The sequence below is a fragment of the Triticum aestivum genome, chromosome 7B (genome assembly GCF_018294505.1).
Source record: "Triticum aestivum cultivar Chinese Spring chromosome 7B, IWGSC CS RefSeq v2.1, whole genome shotgun sequence".
NCBI lineage: Eukaryota > Viridiplantae > Streptophyta > Magnoliopsida > Poales > Poaceae > Triticum > Triticum aestivum.
In genome coordinates this window covers 321,916,578-321,921,887 of record NC_057813.1, presented here as the reverse complement: position 1 = coordinate 321,921,887, position 5,310 = coordinate 321,916,578, and positions in this window count along the sequence as shown.

Genomic DNA, 5,310 nt, shown 5'->3' with positions numbered 1-5,310 from the left:
ACTAATCACAAAGTATATCAATAGTAGCAAGTATGAATTGTGGAATATGAAGTGTAGACCTAAATAATCTCTACAAGGAAATGGCGAACACAATATAATGAACCACCACAATATAATGAGGACAACAAGATATAGTGAATGCACGGTCAAATGACCAAAGTAAACCACAAGTATGGAGTTAGGGTTAGGGATAACCAAAGTCACGGAGACGAGGATGTATCCCGATGTTCACTTCCTTGGAGGGAAGCTAGTCACCGTTAGAGAGGTGGATGTTACCACGAAGGCACACCAACGCCACAAAGGCTCACCCTATTCTCCTTGAGATATCACCACGAAGGCGATTCCCAAACACTAGTGGTAGACCTTGAGGCGGCCTCCAAACCTTCACAAACTTTCCGGGGGACAAATCACAAGGTGATTCCTCACCGGAGCACTCCTACCGCCTAGGAGTCTCCAACCTCCAAGAGTAACAAGATCAAGGGGGAAATGCTCAAGACTTGATCAAATCACAAATTGCTTTGGTCAAAAAAGAGAGGAGGAGTGGTTGTATGCTTGGATGAAATCTCTCTCAAAAACTCTCACAAATCTCTTCGGGGTGTAGCACGAGAAGGCTCAAATCCCTCTCTCTCAAATCCCACCAAAAGCAACTAATGCTATGGAGGGATGGGAGAGGAGAGGAACAATGGAGGGGGTCAACCAATGAACCCTAGATCCATGGGATAGTTTCCCCCCAAATGGATTGGAGTTTTGAGGCTTGGGGGATGAGGATAGAGCTCAAAAGAATGGGGAAATCTCATATCCAAAAGCTCTAGCTCGATGGGGAAGAAGGGTGCCTTATATAGTGCCCCACCAAATCTGCCTGTTACGCACAGAAAAACGCAGCCCAGAACTTCTGGGCAAGCCCGGAACTTCCGGGCCCCCTATTGAACACATATGTGCAAACTCTCTGGTTAACCCGGAACTTTCCCTGGAACTTTCCCGGAAGTTCCGGGCTGGCCAGAAGTTGCGTCCCCGCAGAAAAGAGCCAACATACTGAAAGTAAAACATGCATAACTTTTTCATACGAACTCCGATTTTGATGATCTTGGGCTCGTTTTGAAGCTATGGAAAAACCCCAGGTCCTCACATAGAGAACCAACCAAGATCAACCAAAATTGAGGATGCCAAATATGCAAAGGTGTTATCATATATTTGGGAAACCTATTTGGCTTTGGATTTTGTTTGGTATATAGGATAGGAGTGGAATTGTGTAAAGAAGATGTTGACTTGAGCAAATCCATCACAAACCCCTTTGATCCCCTCTTAATAGTGTGGGATCCCTATAACTCAAGAATTATAAAAGAGCTACACTACATAGCTATCGAGAATCCATTCTTGAGTGTATATGTTTCTTTTTGGTGGTCATCACTCCACAACACTAACGTCAAAGGAACTAATACCTTTGACACGAGCCGTTCACTTGAGCTTGATGTTGATGTTTCTTCTTGGCACAATATGAAGGCAAGACATTGGTGAAGTCTTCAAGTCTCTCCCCCATACACAATGTGGGGAAGCTTTGCTTTGTATTCATCTTCACTTGTCCATCATGTGATCATCCACAAGCTTCAAGTATGTAATCCTTTAGGATGGTTATCTTGAACTTGCCCTTGTCAACCATGATCACCAATACTTGATGCCTTCCTCTCATAGACACTTGAAATCTCTTTCTCGATGCGAGCCCATGAGAATCACCTAACCCTCAGAAACATAGAAAACACATAGTATGGGTTAGTACATAGAGTGCAATTGATAATTTCTTATCATACCACAAGATCCTATGTGGTGCATCACTTTCGCTCGTGTGTTGACCATTTAGAGTTCGATCTTTCTTTCAGCTTCATCTTGGTCAACCTATATCTCTACTCCATGTTTAATCTTGACGTCTTGAAGGGTATATTGAATTCTTCACTTGAATAGCTTGCTTGAATACTTGATCAATCATGACTCACACATGAGTCCATTATGATCATATCTTTGAGACACTCCTTAAGATACTCCAATGAACTTCATTTTGATCATCTCAATGTAATTGTTGCTTCAAAGGAGTTGTCTTCCATTATTCTTCAATCATATTCCAATGGGACTAACCTTCAAATGTATATCTCAATGCAAACATTAGTCCATAAGGATTGTCATTAATTACCAAAACCACACATGGGGACTACATGTACTTTCAATCTCCCCCATTTTGGTAATTGATGACAATCTCAACAAGAGGGTTTATATAATGAATTTTTACACAAGCACGTACTTTTTCTAGAATAAATTGTATACTTGCGGTGACTTTGATAGCATTAATTATCACAAACAAACTTGATGTTTATCAAAACCGGTTGTACTAACATGAAAACACTACACAAGATTTGATGTTAGTAAGACCTCAATATATAGAGCAAGCTCCCCCACAATATATGCATGTGTCAATGAACTTTGAATTTCATTGCATATATTGGTTGATATAAACTAGTTGGAGTTTTTTTTTCTATATATTCATTCATGCAACTAGCATATATAACTAGGGTGGATATGCATGAATGACAGCAAGAACTTCAAAATATATTTATCTTAAACCCTCTAAACTTCTCCCCCATTGGCAACAAATACCAAAATGGAAGACAAAACATCTAGAAGACCAATATAGTATGAGTTCCTCCTTGATGTGTGCATATCACAAAATGTGAGTGAATGCAAATGCACATATACAATAATTAAAATTTTGAGGAGCTCAGAATCTATAGAATGCAACCAGATATGAAGATATGAAAATAAGCATTAGACATGAGAGGGAAACAATCAAAACACATGAGTGCGCACGATTATATGTCCAACATACAAGCACTCACGACACAACCTCTTACCGAAGCTACCATAAGAATAAGAGGAAACAAACAAAGTGGCCGGCAAGGAATAAATGATATCAAGGAAAGATATGAAATTTTGTCATGTATAAAAATTTCTGAGTGTCCAATCATAATCATGATATGTATCCACAAAGAAACTTTGCATACACAAAATAGACGCAATTGATAAGAACATGATATACACAAGTGAATCCATTATTATACAACTGAAACCTAATCATAATAGTGAGGCACATGGCACAAAGCACATGGCACAAATTGATCTCATTTGCATAACACAAAGTGAATCAAGCAATCAAAAGATCCGATAAGCCAAAAGGATAAAAGAATATTATGATTTGGGCAAAGGAGTGTTCTAAGGAAAATTGAGAAGCTCACCATGATTTGTGCACTATTTAGAATTTTTGTATTTGGATGCAAGTGGATAAAATAGGATCATCACTCCCCCAAAATCAATAGAAACACAAAACAATTTCAAGCAGTCATAGATAAGAAAAGAAGCCTAGCATTTGCAACAAATATATGGTTGAGCAACATGTAAATGAGGCAACCTAAGAATAGGCACAACCAAAATGATGTGTGTGAGTCACGTCAAAGCACTTGAGAAGACTAGTATAAGGATGAGAATTAAGCATCAACATAGCCTTGAGTAAATGAGATACAAGGTGCAAGACATGTCCTTCCCACACAAACAAAGTTAATAAGGTCACACACACATCAAGAAAATGGGCTCACAAGCTCACTAATTGTCGGGGATATACCCCGTGGTATGACCCGGCCGGATGGATGACCCGGCTGGGACTTGGTGTTTCACTGATAACCCACCGGAGGTTTGGCGACTTATGAGTCTGGCGGCTCACTGGTCTGACGACTCACGAGCCTGGCGACTCACGGATGGCCCCGACGGCGGGTCAAACAGACGACAGGGCCCAAGGCCCAGTAGGCCGGCTCACGTTATGATGGGCCGGATTAATAGGAAAGGGATGACGAATATTTCCTTTACAAGGAAGCAAGACCCGGACTTGTAATCAACTTGTAAGAGAAGATAGACTAGTCCTAGTCCTACTAGGACTCCACATGTAACCCGCCCCTCTAACTTATATAAGGAGGAGCAGGGCTCCCCAAGAGGGAGAGGAAAATAATCTCTAGGTCTAGACACATCTAAGAGGAGAGCCGGTTTATGCGGCGACTCCCTCATGAGCATAATGAGACCTAGCCACAAACAGCATGTAGGGTTATTATCGGATGATGTTTCCCGGGGCCCGAAGCTGTCTAAAACCTTGTCTTGTGTACTGATCCGCCCTGCATCTCTCATCCCACTCAACCCCTCTCAAGGTACCACATAGATGTGTTGGCCTCGCGATTAAGTCCTGACACTAAGGACATCTGCCGTGACAAATCCACGACAGTTGGCGCCCACCGTGGGGCTCGTGCACGGTGGTGTTGAGTTCTTGGAGGGATTTATCCCAAGGATCAAGAAGCTCGCAAATCAGCTGGATCAGGAAGAGCCAAGGTCAGATCTATACCTACTCCGTGTTCATCAGTCGAAAAAAAAATCAGGGCTCAACCCTAATTGCCGCGGACGGCCGCGCGTCCGGAAGCAGCCTGTAGTTCTACTGCTCAGTCACCCGGAGAAGGTCACCTGGAATCTGTGCATCAGTCAAATCCCTCGTACAGTACGTGCACTGGGTGAATTCTTGGTACGCTGGATTTATTTACTAGATGGACGGACGATACAAAAAAAAACCATCATCGGATCATCGCTAAAGACGATTCATGTGAAGGGCCAGCAGCGGCATCCGCTGCGCGTAAACCGCGTTGGGTCAACTGCACGAGACAGAACCAGCAAGGACCCACACAGACCCAGTCTCGGTTCCCAAAAGCAAGCTTTGTGTGTACATTACGGATTCTCAAGGGATTTACCTTTTTTACTCAAGAGTATGTGCACAACAAGACAAGCCACTACCATCATTGCTAATCTGACGCTACTTCAAAGAAGAAAAAGAAGAGAATTGGCGAAATGATGCGGTCAGACCACCACCGCAGTCTCGCAATCTGCCGCTTCAGATTGTTTTATCTGCAGCCGTAACCTGCCTAGACCGACAATCAATCTCTATTGTTGCGTTGCCCTAAAAAGGCGTACATTATCTATCAAGTCCCTGGGTCACGGATCATCTGCTAGGCTTGTTCACCTGCGTGTGGTTGTGTACACGCGTAATTCCGGAGGAATCCGACTAGATGGAGTACTACTCCCTGGCGTAAAGACCAAGGCCTGCAAATCAAGTTGCACTTTTTTAATCCGTCTGCTACACGGAGAGGAAAACCTCATAAGGACGCAGGTTCAAATCCAGTCATTATTTAAAGGTACCCGCCGTCGCCGAAGTACCTTTTGCCAGCTGCTTGCCGCGCC